Source organism: Symphalangus syndactylus, chromosome 4, assembly GCF_028878055.3.
Source record: "Symphalangus syndactylus isolate Jambi chromosome 4, NHGRI_mSymSyn1-v2.1_pri, whole genome shotgun sequence".
NCBI classification, from domain to species: Eukaryota; Metazoa; Chordata; class Mammalia; order Primates; family Hylobatidae; genus Symphalangus; species Symphalangus syndactylus.
Window position 1 is genome coordinate 150,029,046 of NC_072426.2, and position 16,837 is coordinate 150,045,882.

Consider the following 16,837-nt stretch of genomic DNA (forward strand, 5'->3'; position numbering starts at 1 on the left):
GTTTAGTTACTACTCTCATTGTAATGACCACCCTCTGATAAATTTTAAACAGTAAAGTGACATGATAAGAAGAGCAGTTTTGAAGAATGAATTTTTATCATTATTTAGGCCAGAATAGAGGTATGTTAGGAGATAGAGAAAATGAATTTAAAGGTAGAGAAATAGGATAAAATAATTTCCCCAAAAACTTACAGGACAGATGGCAAAGAACTAACCTAGGTTGATTATGTGAGTTTGAACTTAAAAAGGATTGCTAGAGACTGAGTAAATGAGGGTACTGTTGAAGATCTACTATGTGAAAGTGGGAGAAGTCGAATTTTCACAATCATCATCTTAGTTTCTCCTAGCAATCCAGTGGGGGGCTTATTACCTTTTCTATGGATGAGGAAACAGAGTTAGAAATATTAATATTCATTTGGCTGAGTTCATACTATTCTGCAAAACTTAGGTGTGTATCTCCAGAATTTGTCTTATTTTTCTACTCAGCACATTATATACAGCCCTGTGAAGACATAAAAGCCAAACCAAAATATAGAGAAGTAGGGAGAAATAACTTTTGGATCTGTTGAAATTGGAGTGCAGCAGGATATATAGGGGAGTACAGCACTACTTTTGGTTAGCGTCCAAGTCTTTTTCATTGTTTTGGGTTTGCTTTTTTTTTTTTTTTTTTTTGGCGGGGGGAACATCAATAAACTAAGGTATACCACACACACACAATTCAGTAGCTTTCTTAATGCCATTTCTGGAATTCAAGCCAAAGATTTTAACCCAAAAATATTGATGGAAATTCCTTCATTCCTTTATTCCTTCTTTCTTCCCTTCCTCATTCCCTTCCCTCCTCCCTGCCTTCCTTCTTTTTTACCCATCCACTTTCCTCCTTTCTAGCCTCCTTTTTTTGTTGTATAACTATTTTCTCTTATCTGACTGTGGAGCCATTCCTCTGTCTATTAATGATCTCTATTTCTCCCTATTTTTCTAAGAGAATTTATGGCAGTTTATAATATGACAGTTTTATTGTTGCTTTATATTATTCTGTTGATATTGTCTTTTGATATACAAACTTTTTTTACATTTTTATGAAGTCCAATGTGTCTTTTTTTTTTGGTTGTCTGTGCCTTTGGTGCCATATCAAGAAATCATTGCCAGTTCAATATTGTGAAGCTTTTTCCCTGTGTTTAATTCCAAGAGTTTTATAGTATTAGATCTTACATTTAGGTCTTTGATCAATTTTGAGTAAACAGTATATAAACTAAAATCAATTAATATTAATAAAATAAGATTAGGATAATAAGATGAAGAATGACTAAAGAAGAAGTAATTAAAAGTACGTGAAATTAATGTCAAATATATTTGAGTGAATTACTTTATCAGAGATTTTTATGTGTAGTCATCCAAATGGTTATTTGCATTTAAAGATAACCTTAAGTTCATGTCAGAGTATATTTAGCCATCTGTTTTTTAATAGGTTATTTTTAAGACTTCAGTTTTAAAGAAAACAATAAGGTTTTTATAGGAATTTCATTATAACAAACTGGCACACATATAAATATATTGTTGTTTAAAATTAGAATGATTTCATCCATAGTTATTATGTTTTAGAATACAGATAAGCTGCAAAAGAAATCACAGGAAATGCCTCTTTTCTGAAAGAACACCATTAAACACTGTAGATAACATCACTCGCTTTTTGTACTGAATAGGTCATTTAGAGTTGACAGCACACATGAATAATTATATTTCATCTTATATTTTCTCTATACTAATGAAATGTTTAGTAAAAATAACATTTATTTTGAAAGAAATTCACAGAATATTACAGTGTTTAAAAATGACAATCATGTCTAAGAAGGCATCAATAATTCTGAATGTCTAAGAGAATTTATGTAGTTTGCACAAAAGTCAAGCTGGTAAACAAAGTTTCTTTAAAGTTATTGCATCAATTTTCATAAGGAATATTGGTCTATAGTATTCCTTTCTTGCAGTGCTTTGTCAGGCTTTGGTATGAAGTAATGCTTGCCTCATAGGAGTTAGAAAATGTTCCCTCATCTGCAATTTATTGAAAAAGTTTTGTAAGGGTTATTATTAGTTATTTAAATGTTTGGTAGAATTCACTGTTGAAGCCATCAAGTCCAGAACTTTTTTGTTCAGGAGATTTTTGATTAGTGATTCAATCTTCTTACTAGTTACAGATCTATTCGCATTTGCTATTTCTTCATGCTTTAGCCTTTGTAGGTTTTGTATTTCTAGGAATTTGTCTATTTCGTCTAGGTTTTCCAACTTGTTGGTGTACAGTTGTTCATACTATTCTCTTATAATCCTTCTTACTTCTGTAGAATCAGTAGTAATGTCCCCACTTTTATTCTGATTTTAGCAATTTAAGTCTTCTCCTTTTTTCTTAGTCTATCTAGCTAAAAGCTATATCAATTTTGTTGATCTTTTCTAAAAACCAACTTTTGGTTTCACTGATCTTCTCTATTTTTCTATTCTCTATTTCACTGATCTCTGCACCTAGCTTTATTATACTTCCTTCTTCTAGCATTGTGTTTAATTTATTCTTTTTCTAGTTCTTTAAATTGTAAATTTAGGTTGTTGATTTGAGATTTTTTTTGTATTTTTTGATAAATGCATTTACACCTATAAATTTCCCCCTTAGAACTTGTTTTGCTGCATCTCATAAATTTTAGGATGTTGTGTTTATAATTCCATTTATTGAAATTCTAGAATAGGCAGACAAAACTAATTTAAGGAGAGAATCAGAACAGTTGCCTTGAGAGAGGTGTAATTGACGAGGGGAACATAATCATTGTCTAGAAAGGTAGAAATGTTCTATACCATAATGGATTTGGGTCTACATAGCTGTATACGTTTGTGAAAATTTTACAGTTAAAATTTCAGTACATTCAGTGTACGTATCTTATACCTAAAATAGACTTATAATAATAGTAATTGTCATTATTCTTAACCATAACATAATTATCATTAATACTATTGTTGTTGATATTATTGAGTGGCAGGTGGGGAATCAATCAAAGTATAGATTTAAGAATAGCAGAACGTGGCTGTGCATGGTGGCTCATGCCTGTAATTCCAGTGCTTTAGGAGGCTGAGGCAGGAAGATTGCTTAAACCCAGGAGTTTGAGACCAGCCTGGGCAACATAGCAAGATGCCATCTCTACAAAAAAAGTTTAAAAGGTAGCCTGGTGTGGTGGTGCACACCTGTGGTCCCAGCTACTCTGGAGGCCAAGGCAGGAGGATCTCTTGAACCCAGGAATTTGAGGCTGTAGTGAACAATGATTGCACAATTGCACTCTAGCCTGGGTGACAAAGTGAACCCTGTCTTAAAAAAATAGCAGAATGTTTATAAATATTGAAGCTAAGTAATGGCAAATGGGTATTCATTATATTCTGTTTACCTTCTATGGTATGATCTAACATTAAACAAAATAATGAAATTAATAATCTAAGGATTAACTCTCCAAAATTATTATGTTATGATATTCCAGAAAAGACTACATACACATTATATACAAATCCATCTATGCTTCAATCAATATTTTATAAAGCTAATCTGACCCTTGGGAAAGTTCTAGAGTAAGCTGTTTTTATTACTTATTTTTTCCATTTACGTAGACTAGTATACAGTACAGACTATAACCACTCTGAATGGTTATGCCAAGAATTATTAAATGTATCACTATCCCTCAAGCCTTTTGAGTGCCACATTCTATTATAAATGTGAATTCTATTATACTTTCTTGTTCCTTACAATTCATAATGATTGCTGCCCCTGTGTAATTCTATTAAACATGATGTCAAATTGAAACTATAATTCTAGTTTGCAAAATGTAAGAGTTTATGTCTCATGGTTTTCAATTATTCATCTTATACTTTAGCCACAATCCTTACTTGATTGTATCTATCAATCTCACCTCAAATAAAATTGCAGACATAAAGTCAAAACAAGAAATTGGTATATTACAAAATCATAAAAAATTAATGAGACATGATATCTTCAAAACATTATGAGGTCATGGTTATTATTTATAACTTCCTCCATCTCTCTGTATTTCACACCTGCTTTGTTCTCAGAAAACATTGTAACTGGTCAGGATTCAATATCAGGTAATATAACCTAAAACTTCATTGCCAAAAATTCTGAGTGCTTGCTGGTCCTATCTGTGTGGAGTTGCAGTACCCATCAGTGAACATATAAGGCAGTACTAAGAGGTGCCTGTACAACCTCAGTTCTCAAAGGGTAGTCCTCAAACAAACAGCCTGAGCATCATCTAGGAATTTGTTAGAAAATTTGGCTCACGCCTGTAATCCCAGCACTCTGGGAGGCCGAGGCGGGCGGATCACGAGGTCAGGAGATCGAGACCATCCTGGCTAACACGGTGAAACCCCGTCGCCACTAAAAATATAAAAAATTAGCCGGGCGTGGTGTCGGGCGCCTGTAGTCTCAGCTACTCGGGAGGCTGAGGCAGGAGAATGGCGTGAACCCGGGAGGCGGAGCTTGCAGTGAGCCGAGATCACGCCACTGCACTCCAGCCTGGGCGACAGAGCCAGACTCCATCTCAAAAAAAAAAAGAAATTTTGGATCTGATGCCCCAACCCAGACCCATTCTAACTAACTATGCATTTTAAACAGATTCTCCAGGCGATTCCTCATTAATGGCTTGTCAAACACTTCCCAAGAATCATTTGAGTCTTTGATATTGAGTTCTGTGACTCTATTTTATAGCTGCAATCCTATTTCCCCTCAGTAATCCTTATATATCCTAACGAACTTGTTAGCACTTGATGATCACATTTACTATTATATTTATGAGACATTCATACAAAATAGAAGTTAAGGGTGCTTCTAGTCAAAGGCAGAGTAGGACGCTCTCTAGGTGGAGAGAATTGAGGAGTTGATAAACCCTCAAATATTCCCACTGTGCTACAGAAGCTTGGCATTTCTTTTAAGGCAGGGGTGTTGAAAGCAACCCTACTCTGCATAGTGCCAGGGTGCTGCTAAGCATCTTCTGCAGCCACTGTGTACGGTAAAAGGCAAAGCTAACAGGGCTGGACTCCAGAGCCCCAGTGCTTCAACTGGGGTAATTAACCCCCACTGCGTCCATGTGTTATATTAGAGATTCACTTAACTTTTCTTTGGAAAAACAGTTTCTGCTAAATAAAATTAAAAATTGAAAATCTCTAGGTTGGCATATGACCAGGAGGTCATCAAATTACATACAGCTCTCAGGAAAGGTAACATATTAACCCATAATCATGTATTGCTTCGGAGAAAGAATCCGTTAATCAGGTTGGTTACTTGAGAGAACAGGGTGCTAAACAATTAAAACCAGAAAATTTACTTTTAATGGCTTGATAAAATTGGCTTGATAAAACTGACCCAATTTTAATATGTAATAAGAAAACTTGGACAGTCAGATAATTATTTGTGAAGCCAGGGTAATGGAAAGAAAAGTTTAAGAGGACTATATATGTGTATGCATGTGTATCAATATAGATATAGATACTGAATTTCAGATTTTTTAAAAAACGAAATTTCCTCCTTTTAAAAATGTTCTTTTGAATTTTTATTTAGTATATATTGTGTAATGGTTATCACAATCAGATTACTGAACACATCCTATGCATCTTATAACTGAAAGTTTGTCTCCTGTGACGGACATCTCTCCATTTCTCTCATCCCCCAGTCCTTGCAATCATTGTAATACTCTTAGTTTCCATAAGTTTGACTTTTTCCACATTCCACCTGAGATCATACGGTATTTGTCTTTCTGCCCCTGACTTATTTCGCTTAGCATAATGGCCTCCAGGTTCATTCACGTTGTCACAGAAGGCTGAATAATTCCTTTAAGTATGTGTGCCACATTTTCATTATTCATTCATCCATTGATGCACACTTAGGTTGCTTCCATATCTTGGCTTTTGTGAGTAATGCTGCAGCAACCTAAGTTTCCTTTGGATATATACCCAGAAATGCAATTACTGGATTATATGATGATTCTATTTTTTATTTTTTGAGGAATATTCTTACTGTTTTTTATAACAGTTGGACTAATTCATATTCCCAACAACAGTGTACAAGGATTTCTTTATCTCCACATTTTTGCCAACACTTGTAACCTTTTTTCTTTTTTACAGTAGCCATGCTAATAGGTGTGAGGTGATATCTCATTGTGGTTTTAATTTGCAATTCTGGTGATTAGTGATGCTAAGCATTTTTTCATATACCTGTTGGCCATTTATATATCTTCTTTGAAAAAATGTCTATTTGGGTCCTTTGCCCATTTTTAATTGAGTTATTTGGAGGGTTTTGTTTTTGTTTTTTTTCTTTTTGGCTATTGAGTTGTCTGACTTCCATATATATTGTGGAGATTGACTCCTTATCAGATAATTGGCAAATATATTCTCCCATTCCATAGACTGCCTTTTTATTTTCTTGGTTGTTTCCTGTGCAGGTATTTTTGTTTTTGTCTTTGTTTTTCAATGTGCTTTATTACAGTGTCTGTAAAGATTGTCACCACAAAGAAAAAGGTGACTGCTTCATTGAAAAAAATTCCATGAAATTATTTTTAGACACCATATTTTTGTTTTTAATAGGGGAAAATACATGTAAAGAAAAAATGAGTTTGTGTGATTAAAAAGAGAGCACTGTTTTATTCTTTGTGAATATGAGCCATGACTAATGGTTAAGAGAGTTATTTTAAAACACTAGATGTATTGAAGGTCACAATTTAAAATTGGCTGACGTCCTAAATCTCTGATACATTAATTCTATCACTTTACATTGCAGGCTATATGTTTAGTAATATGTATTATTTAAAATTTTAACGTTTAAAACTTTTATCTTAAGTTAATACATAAAATTACCTATAACATAACCTATGACCCAGCTTGACATCCTCCTTCCAGGTAAGAAAGAATCTGCATGAGAACATAGGGAGGTAAGGGACAGACAGGGAACTGGGATCATTAGAGTAGTGTCAATTATAGTTTCACTGTCCAACTGTGTAATCCCATGCCAATCCATGCCCAGAATCAGGCAAGAAGTGGGAACAAAGTGTATCCTCAGTATTTTGTCCTAGCTAGCACCCATGTACTTTGTTTGTTTGTTTTGTTTTGTTTTTGAGACAGAGTTTCACTCTTGTTCCCCAGGCTGGAGTGCAATGGCACAATCTCAGGTCGCAGCAACCTCTGCCTCCTGGGTTCAAGTGATTCTTCTGCCTCAGCCTCCAGAGTAGCTGGAATTACAGGCATGTGCCACCATGCCCGGCTTATTTTGTATTTTTAGTAGAGACAGGGTTTCTCCATGTTGACCAGGCTGGTCTCAAACTCCCGACCTCAGGTGATCCTCCCGCCTTGGCCTCCCAAAGTGCTGGGATTACAGGCATGAGCCACCATGCCCGGCCACACTCATGTACTTTTAATAACTTTATTTTTGTTACTGTATCATAAGGTTACATATCAAAACTATAAAAATGAATAGCTCTGGGGTTTGTATGTACCAGTGCTCAGTAGGAAGAAAGTACAAAGAGTGATTATCTGGAATCATTTAAACTTCTAGACCAGCCCTGTGCATAGAAATATAATGTAAGCCACAGATATGAGCCACAGAGGAAATTTTAAATGTTCTAGTAGCTATCTTAAAGAAAAATAAAAAGCAGCAGGTGAAATTAATTTTAACAGTATATTTTATTGTATCCAATAGATCCAAAATATTTTCATTTTAACCTGAAATCAATATAAAATTACTAATTGGATACTTATTTTGAAGTCTTTTTAATTGTACTAAGTCTCAAATATCTGGTATATATTTTTTAGTTACAGCCCATCTCAATTCAGACTTACTACGTTTCAAGTATTCCATAGCCACGTGAAGCTGGTGGCCACCACGGTGCACAGCACAGTTCTAGACCATTATTCTCCCTCCCCTGCAATACAGCCCACACTATCTAGCCACATTTCTTTTTCTCACTAACCTATACTGTTTCTTAAGGAAGTCCACACTAATCGATCACTTTGCATACCCAATTAATTGATAACTTCGCATACCCAATGCACTACTTCATCTTTAACTCTGCATTAGCTACATCATTTAAATGTTTATGCAGATAAGCAACTCACATTTTGACTTTCAGTTCCCTGATCTCTTCAAATCAAATGCATTTCCTCTCTCTTCAGCTTTAGTCATTCCATCTGAAGACCAGACTATGGACTTTGCATTCAAATGCATCCATTATGCCTCTCAATGCTTATGTTTTTGATATGGTTCGCTCAGACTACAGCCTCCCACACTTCCACTTTCAATGTGGCCAGTCTCTCATCTTCGCTCTTTGACTGCATGGAGGCCACAGCCCTCTAATCCTCTGTCTTCTCGCTCTAGACCCTTTCTTCTTCCTAGTCACATTTATGTCCTGAACACGGATGGCAGAAGTCCACAGAGCCTGGTCTGAGGATGGTCTAAGGAACAGATGTCAGCAGAGCTGAAAACCGCCTCTAGGATATGGTGTTACCTTAGATCAGGGGCTTTGTGGTGTTCTTTGTGTTTCTTGTTACCAGCAGGCCCATGATAGACCTGTTCCACGCCATTTCACTTCAAAGATGCTCGGACATATGTGCATGCTAGGAGCAGCTCAGCTTGGTTCCAAGCTTTGACACTGCTACATGGCTCTGTTGACCCTTCCAGGGTGATTCCATCAGCCTCCATGGCTTTAAATAGCATGTACCCTGCTAGCTCCAGTACCAGCATTTCCAGTCCTGTCTTTAGCTTGCATATTTCTTGTCTCTTGCTTGATTTTTCCAGTTGTTATTGTCTTCTCCCTGCTCTTCTCCTCACGTTGTTTCCCTTTTTTAATGTCTTTACTATCAAGTTCAACAAATAGAAAACTGGGAGCTATCCCCCTCCCAGCTCTATCTCTTCATTCCGTATATTTAAGCAACCAAATTCTGGTACTTCTACAGAAATCTCTCTTGAATTTCTCCCCTGTTCTCTCTATTCATAGTTAGCATCTTAGTTCAGGCCCTGACCTTTATACTATTACAAATAGCATCAGTATTGGTCATCCTGAGTCCAGGTTGCAAACCAGTTGCCACAGTGCTATTAACATACTCTTGTAAATTGTAAAGCTGATTATCTTATCCTTATATTTAGAATATTTTATCCACTTTCTATTGAGTATATCAGAGGCTTTCACATGCATTATTTTAGAGCAGAATGATTTTTAGAAATGAAATTAGCAGTGAGCTTAAATATACAAAAAAAACAAAAGTAGCAGAGAGCCTCACCAGAAATTAAATTTGTGAGAATAGTCCCTTGATCCATTTTTAAGATAGACCATGCCAGAAAATGTCTATGACCAACTGAAAGCATCCCATTGATGCTTTAGAAAAAAAGGGGAGAGTTAGGAACCCTGGAATCCTCAGAAGAATGAGTGCAGGGTGCATGGACCTATTTTTCCTCAAGATAATGTGTGTTAGGTTTTTCATACTTCTGTGGTTTAAATGGAAACTATGATTCTCTCCTAAATCAACTGCTGGGAACTGGAGAGGACTGTGTATCCTAGATCCTTGAGGTGCAATCCTGCCCCACCCTCATGAAGTCAGCTGTTTTCTCTGGCAAGGGTTGTGAACCACATTTCTGTAATGACAAACTATTTATTTTTAGTTTTTCAACTCTCTTTTAGTAAACATTGAAATTATTTTATCTTCTCATACTATAAGATTATTTCAAGTTTTGCTTACTCCTTCCAAAGATTTTGAGAAACAGCTATTTTTAGTTTACATAGAGAAGAAAGTCATAGATTCTTAAAAATGTATATGTTCTATCTGTCAGCATAATCTTTCAAAGTTTTTTGCCTGTATGGATTGATTTTGTTTTTGCTGACTGAACTATCAAAATGGCCCCAACAATTGTGAAAGTATACAAAATTCAATTTCGAATGCATTACATTTACAGAACTATTTCCAGAAAAACAGAAAATGTCCCAATAAAAAGTATTTTCAAATGAAAAAGCTAGAGTTTAAATATATATCCTTAAATAGATAAAATTTAAAGAAAACATTTTCTATATACGATTACAAAATTGGGCCAAAGAGATAGATTTTTTTATAGGTTTACATTTATATTGGAAATTCATGCAAATTTTCTAAATAGAGTTCATGACTTTTTGCTGACATTTTCAGTTATGGTTACTATGTTTAAGGAAAATGAAAGTGTATGAATGTAGGAGTATGAATATAGACATAATTTCATTTCTTCTGGAATGTTCTTGACAAAATTGAGGTGGAAAGAGAGCAGGAGTAGCCTTTCAGAAAGAAATATTTGCTATCCGCCTGGTATTTCATTTTAAAAATTTAAAATAAGATTACTTTATTTAAAGTTATTGCTGCTGCTGCTGCTGCTGCTGCTGCTGTTGTTGTTGTTGTTGTTATAGCTGTAATCAGTCAGCCCAAAGCAAGAAATTTTGGAAGTTGACAAAGGTTGCGATTTCTTCACTCCAGCTACTTCCTGGTGTACATAACAACTCAAGATTTGCTGGGAAAAGCTGGGAAACATTGCAAAAAAGCCCAGAAATTGTCTCCCTGTGAACGAAAAGATCAAGATCGCATTTCCTCTTCCTTCTGAGGTAATACCAACAGAGATGAGTAAGCAGGAAAGTTTAAGATTTTTCTCATGGGGCATCTCATCCTGATACAGAGCTGAAGCTGGCAACCAGGCACAATGCCAAAACGTAGGTTGTTGTGGGGAAGGGCTTTTTGTGGGATCAATATTCCTGAAGACAGAAATCTCTGTGTTCAATCTCTAATCCACTCGCCCAATGCTTTGTGCTTAACAGGCATGCACAAATAATCTTTTTTAGTGTAAAAGTAGGAATCCAGGTATCTAGAAGTATGGAATGACTATAGCTGGATGTAACATTGGAAAAGGAGGATCAAGGAGATTTGCTTACCTTTCCCTTCTCCCAGAGTTACCTTCAACAGGCCTTGCTAGATCAGTAGTAAGATGATGAGACTTGCAGAGCAGTAAGCAGGAACCACATGCAATACTCTTTACATGCAATGGTGGTTCTTGCTCCAGATCTTCCTCCCTGTGGTATTTGGAACCAGTACTGCCTTGCACATCAAGCTTCCATGGCAATGATATTGTCAGGACATTCCTCTGATGCATCCATGCTGTTGGTAGTGATACATAAAGCTGGACTTCTTATTGGTCAGCCTTGGAGTCTCCAGCTTGGCAACACCTGTTCAAAAATAAGCAACCAGCATCTCATGACGCTGTGCTGTCCTCCAGCATCAAGATGATGCTCCTGAATTCTGACAATACCTCTACTTTGGGAGCAGAAATTCCTGAATTATATGATCAACATTCCCAAGTAAATGGGATTATCCCAGGACATATAGGTTCACATTAATGTAATTAGTAAAAGAACTGTGATCTCTTTGGCCTCTCAAGCTGGTAAAGCAGGAAATCAAAACTCTGTTCATACTCTCATAATGTGAATTTCATTATTGCATGAGACCATGCTGTTTATTATGAATTTATCCAAGAAGAGAAAACATACTTCACACAATAGAACATGCTAAAGAAATATACCAACTTTCTCACTTATCTGGACAAATTAAATCCAACTTGCAAACTTGAGTTGTGAAATACAATAATAAAATCTATATGAAGTTTAAGAAGAGGTTTATTTGTGATTAGAAAATGACAGAAAATTCAGAAAATTAATTTACCTATCAGTATTCCTTTTATATCCAATTAATTTATAATTTTATATTCTGTGCTAGGAAGCTAGTTTGTACTTGTAGAATATACTATATAATCCATAAATAGCCATGGCTTTTTCATTCAAAAAGATTGAGCATTGAGTTTGCTGTTGATTTTTCATATTGATTTTAAATAAATATTCTAAAATAAGATATGAGGGTCTTATCCCAAAGAAACTGAATTTTAAACAAAAGCATCAACTATGCCTTGTATTCAAGAGAAAACCACTGGATTGCAAAAGTAGATACAGTTTTAATATTGGCCTTTAATTCTTCCTATAACTGTTTGGAAACACAGTGTGCCTGCCATCAGTATCGATGCTATGTGATAAATCAAACAGCAAAATATGTGAATGTGATGTGTCTGTCTTTTAAATGACTATTCTATTTTATTTTCCACATTTCTGTACACAGAGGAAGTAGATAAAATGTCACCTGTAGCTAATCATGAGGATGCATTTTATTGAATACTTCTAGGGTAGAATCTAGGGCATTTTCTGCTGAGCTGCGATCAAGCTGTGTTAGGGTACTGGATCGACCAATTACGTTTATGTTAGATTACTTACAAGGGTAGCAATACAATAAAACATTGAGACAAGGAAAGAAGAAATCTCTGTTGCCTTTGCTCCTTGAGTTAGTAAAGGCAAAGAAAAAGTGAAATTCTTGATAGCTGTCTGCACTGAAACATTTCAGCTCAATTCTCTTTCCCAAAGATCAAGTAAAGAAGGCTAATCTTGTTTTCTAGACACTTAACTCTTTTTCTTAGGCATCTTTAGTCCTTATTTTGCCTGAGAGCCTCTTAAAGAGAATATTGTATTTTAAAGTGACTCTTTAGTAATACAAACACAATAGTCCCGAATACATCAGTGTCACAGTAATCGTGTTCAGAAGTTCACACAAGCTGAATACCAGAAAGCTGAATGCCTTTCTTCCCAGTGGCATGAATACTCACAAGGCATACCATTTTAATGGCAAATTCACTGCTATTTCATCTACAGAAATGATCACAAGACAACTGTGATAAATGGGAATATGAAAAGATGCATCAAAAGTAAAAATAGGGCCAGGCGCGGTGGCTCACGCCTGTAATCCCAGCACTTTGGGAGGCCAAGAAGGGTGGATCACTTGAGGTCAGGAGTTCGAGACCAGCCTGGCCAGCATAGTGAAACCCCATCTCTACTAAAAATACAAAAATTAGCTGGGTATGGTTGCGGACGCCTGTAATCCCAGCTACCCGGGAAGCAGAGGCAGGAGAATCACTTGAACTCAGGAGGTGGATGTTGCAGTGAGCCGAGGTCACACCACTGCACTCCAGCCTGGGTGACAGAGTGAGACTCCGTCTCAAAAAAAGTAAAAAAATAAAAAATAAAAAAAAAAGAAAGAAATGGAAAACATAGCCTTTTCTTAACACTTATCAACGTTAGTGTTGTTCTGTGAAAATTTAGATTTGGCTTACTTTGCTTATCAGATGAGTATGATAGCCATTTCACTACCAATGTGTGGGGTTTTAGATTCTAGATTAGTGGCCACTGATTCCTAAGTGGCAGAGATGTGCCACCAGACCTCTTAAAAGTCAGCAAACAAGAGAAATCCATTTCCTTCTGTAAAGCATGTGTCTCTCTACACAACATAGATGAAGAGCCTGTTCAATGCTATTATAAAAGATAATTGCCATCTTTACTTAAAGTTGAATGATAAAGTGAAATAAGCAATTCATTTGAAAGATTATTAGGACCTCCTTTATCAAAGATCAGAGGCTTTGGATTACGCATACCTAAATTTGAATTTGACCTCTGCTTCTGATAGATTTTGTGGCTTTAGGAATATTTGTTTCCCTTCTTTAGAAAGTAGGACTCAGGGGAGAGACCAAACTTTGAGGTCATTTAAATAACCACCTGTAAAATTCGTCAGACACCAAAAACTGTTGATCCGTGATTGTTTGTACTTCTATAAATTTTTAAATAGAAATATTGAATCGTGTTCTATCAAATAAAACATTATTTACTTGGCATAATGATGTTTGTAATAGTGTTCTAAAAATTGTCAAATGATATATAAGCTAAGTTATTATTGCTGAAATAACAAATTGAGTACAGTGTCTTGTCTTGGGAAAGCCCAATCCATCAAAGTCCTGGGTGATGATACAGCAGAGCAAAGCAATTCTGAATTCTGGGTTTCAGTTGCCTGGGTTTGAGTTTCAATTCTACCACTTGCCATGCGGCAGACATTGGACATGTTACTTAACCTATTTACACTTCACTTGTTTCATCTGTAAATTAGGAATAATTCTTATAAAACTAAATCGTGGGCTGTTAATGAATTAATATTTGTAAAGTACTTAATATGGTGCCTAGCACATGGTAAGTGGTTTGAAAGGGTTAGATAAATATAAAACACTCAACATCAAGATGTCTGGAAACTGCCAAAGTGGTACATTTGAATTCTACTGATTCGATTTTAGCCCTAATTCTGACTGAGTTGATGTGTGGTTATGATCAGAACAGTGTTTAGAGTGAGTTGACCCAAAGCTGTGAGTGTAGGGTAAAAAATGATGGATCAGCAATTTGGGACACATGAGCTGATCAGTGAGAAATGTGGGATCAGGATAAGATGCAAAGTGGCACCATCTGAAACCAAGGATGCAGAAGAGTGTAAGTTTATAAGATAGTTTTGGGGCTGTGACTGAAAAACTACCACTGACCAGTCCTCTGTGCCGGATGTAATGGAGCCAGTAGAACCCCGTCATAGCTGTGTAGTCACCACCATGTTGGGATCCCTGAATCTGCTTTGGCCTGATGTACCCCAGCAACTCAGACTTCACAACCTAGCTGCTCACTCCTGTCTTGCCTATTTAGATTTAAAAGACCTCCCAGCCTGCCAATCAGACACCACTCTCACTATCAGGTTGTCCTGGCAGAAAACCATAGTAGGGGGTAACATTTGAGAAGAATCCCTAAATTCCCTGAAGTAGAGACTTGGGCCTTGCCTGCTCACATCAATAATGACACCTCAGTTCTAGGAACTTGTCAAGAAGTCATTATTTTACTTTTGCCAAAACTGTGTTAGAGCAATGAATTTTGTGTTAATGATGCTTGGGAATACTTGTATATAAAATAAGAGTGCTTGATGAGAGGGATGTCTGGAATTGAGCATATAAATGTTATATGCTGGAAAACTCACTAATTTTGGCAATCGGCTTAATAATTATTTGCGTAAGTTCTGTACAAAAAAATTGGTTTTCTGAAGGTCACAGAAAGCTCTCGTTTTTCTACAGGAGAAAAATGGATACATAGAAATAGAAAATATAACTAATTGAAATAATCATCCATGAAAGTAACTTAGCTTGCCCAGGCGTGGTGGCTCACACCTGTAATTCCAGCACTTTGGGAGGCCAAGGCGGGTGGATCACAAGGTCAGGAGTTTGAGACCAGCCGGTCCAAGATGGTGTAACCCCGTCTCTACTAAAAATACAAAAAAATTAGCCAGATGTGGTGGTGTGTGACCGTAATCCCAGCTACTTGGGAGGTTGAGCCAGAGAATTGCTTGAACCTCGGAGGCAGAGGCTGCAGTGAGCCGAGATCGCACCACTGCACTCTAGCCTGGGCGACAGCGTGAGACTCCGTCTCAAAAAAAAAAACGAAAAGAAAAGAAATTAGCTTACTTAGCAAGTCAGGACTATACTCCACAAACAAGTAGAGTTCTCTATAAGAATTTAGGTTCTTTATAAAAATTTTATTTATAAAAAATCTAGTCCTAAAGAATAATTTGGTTTAAAAGTAATTTGGTGTTTTGCTCTTAGATTGAGGGTTATGAATTATGCTGGCAAGAAGATAAAATTGTTTCAAAGCTGGCACAATTTTTATTCTGAAGTTAAGACCTTTCAGCAGAGTATTCACATTGCTATTTTAGATGTTTGCCTCAAACTAAGGAGTTTGTGGTTTTTATCTGCCACAGAAGTAATATAATCCCAAATCAAATTAAGCTAGTGCTATGTTACTTCCTTAGTTTTAAAATTCAATATTCTTGATATTCATGACAGTTTCCTTTTTGAGAACTGGTTTTCTGCAGTTCAGTGATACTCCATAATGCCTAATAGATGCAAAGGTAAATATGGTATGGGCACATCTAGGCAGTTGGGGCTGAATACAGGAAGAATTCAAGCCCAGAACTAAAACACTGCCTTTCAAAGCTGATGTCATAGAAGGAATGAAGAGAGAAACAAGTCAGTTTATTTTGCCCCTGCCCTGACCTTCTTACACCAACCACCTGGGGTTGAGCCAAACCTCTCAAGTTAAGGACACACTCCTCTACGAGACTGCCCACACTCCAAGACGCCAGCTGCAAGTTTGAGGTTCCCCAGGCCACCTTCACTACTGAGCAACCGGCTACAGATTTGGGGGTTGCCACGACCTCTTCACATTTGATTCACTAAAATAACTCACCAAACTTAGGAAAGTGCTGTATTTATGATTATACTTTTATTACACCAAAAAGCAATTAGAATCATCCAAAGAGAGAGACTCACAGGGTGAGGTCTGACAGGGGCCTAACCTGAAGTTTCCATTGTCCTGTCTTTGTGGAGTCCTAGATGACGTTCTATTCAACAGACACTTGTGTGGCAATACTCAAGAGTTGGCAACCAGGGGTTCTCCTGAGCTTCAGTGTCCATGGATTTTATTGGGATTTCATTACATAGGTGTGATTGATTGAATTTTTGGCCATGCTACTCAATCTCTAGCCTTCCTACCTCCCTCAGGGATTAGGCTGTTATCACCCAGTTCAAAGTCCCAACCGTCTAATTACATAGTTGATCCTTCTGGTAATCCCATTCTAATTCATCTAATTAGCCTAAACTAAGAGCCCACTATGAGTCATCTTGTTAGTATAAATTATCAGGTGTGATCTGAGGGGCTTACTATGATTAAGAAAGACACTCCTATCTCTTAGGAAATTCCAAGAATTTAAAAGCTATCTATGAGGAGCTGGGGACAAAGATTAGCCAAATTCTTTATCATGCAGCCATATCCAGTTGAAAGTGTCTGAGTTCCTAAAGAAATGG

The 16,837-nt window shown here is 36.5% G+C and overlaps 1 protein-coding gene across 3 annotated transcripts in view; it reads right to left on the bottom strand.

Annotated features, from left to right (window-relative positions):
* Nucleotides 1-16,837, bottom strand: part of VEGFC (vascular endothelial growth factor C) — a 479,792-nt gene that overhangs the window by 134,416 nt on the left and 328,539 nt on the right. For all 3 annotated transcript variants that reach the window (XM_063638455.1, XM_055276470.2, XM_063638456.1), the window contains one exon: nt 10,962-11,252. The gene's annotated coding sequence lies outside the window, so the exon portion shown is untranslated. The remainder of the gene's footprint in view (nt 1-10,961; nt 11,253-16,837) is intronic.